Source organism: Vicia villosa, linkage group LG1 (genome assembly GCF_029867415.1).
Source record: "Vicia villosa cultivar HV-30 ecotype Madison, WI linkage group LG1, Vvil1.0, whole genome shotgun sequence".
In the NCBI taxonomy this organism is placed as follows: Eukaryota; Viridiplantae; Streptophyta; class Magnoliopsida; order Fabales; family Fabaceae; genus Vicia; species Vicia villosa.
The window spans coordinates 93,930,967-93,932,244 of record NC_081180.1 but is presented as its reverse complement, the minus strand read 5'-3'; the positions used below and the strand labels follow the sequence as shown (position 1 = coordinate 93,932,244).

At 26.1% G+C, this 1,278-nt stretch overlaps 1 long non-coding RNA gene across 1 annotated transcript; it reads left to right on the top strand.

Moving 5' to 3' along the window:
* The first annotated feature begins 330 nt into the window (after positions 1–330).
* On the top strand, positions 331–984 carry LOC131612602 (uncharacterized). Its single transcript, XR_009287435.1, has 2 exons — positions 331–673; positions 800–984. It is a non-coding gene; the product is annotated as an uncharacterized LOC131612602 (long non-coding RNA).
* Positions 985–1,278: the final 294 nt, after the last annotated feature.

Below are 1,278 nucleotides of genomic sequence, written 5' to 3'. Positions count from 1 at the left end.
TTTTGATTGATGATTATTTACATATTATATACAAAGTGTGAATTTGCGGTATTGAAATTTTTGCCCAGGCTTTATAATTTTTCTGGCTCTACCATTGTATATCTATCATATAAGAAAATAATGTGTTGTTCTATTCCCCATTTTGCCCTTCTACTCCAAACTAATGACACGTGGATGGCTTCACAAGCCTCCATTTGAAATGCTTCTATTCTTATGTTTTTGCTTTTACACTATTTTTTTTCATTGCTTTAACTTTTTAAACATAACACTATTACTTCTAGAAAAGACAAAAATTAGCTTACTTCTTTTCCGCCACGTTGCATAGTTTGAAAAAGCTTATATGACAAGCTTTGCATCTTATCCCAAATTGCCTTTACTTCTTTTACAATTCTCATTATCTCTTTCTCTTCCCCCACTCTTCTCTCATTCTTTCTTTTTCCATGTTGTTATTTTCTCTTCTCTAAATATTTTATCTCTTTTTCTTTCTTCATCATATTTTCTCCAATTTATTTTACTCACTCCTCACTGTTTCTTCTGCAATCTAAATACATATAAACTCAATTTTAACTCTATTTTTTCTCCATCATCTTCTTAATATTTGTTGATCTTTTCAGGTTCTAGATCCACCGAAGACGGAAACAAGTAGTAAATCAACCTCAAAAACAAGAAACAGGTTGATAATTTTAGATCATATATGTTATTTTCATATCTTTTATATTTATATCAAGTTAATAATTTTAGACCAGATCTTTTTCTCTCATTCATCTTAACATCTTTTTTTACTTCTTTTATTTTTTAGGTCATAGATCTGCCAAAGACGGAAATGAGAAGTAAAAAAAATTGAAAAACAAGAAACAAGTTAATAATTTTAAGTTGATTTTTTTTAATGTTTAGAGTGTAGATCTACAAGTATATTTTCTATCCAGATCTGTAATTTTAAAACAAAACTACAATGTCGGAAACAAGTATATTTATTTTTTATCAGATCTGTAATTTTAAAACATCAAAAACAAGTATGTATTTATTTCTTATTTTGACTTGGTTTGCTTCTATTCAAAATTATAAAAATAAATAAATTAATGTATGCTTATTTTCTCATTGTATTAATAGTATTTTTTTTGTTACTTTTGATTTTATGGGTTTGATAGTTGATTACTAACTAAATGATGGTATATATTGATTCAATAGTACATATTCAAATCACTACATTTATATTTTCTTATATTTCTGTTTATATTAATATTTTTTGTTACATTTGATTTTATGGGTTTGATGGTT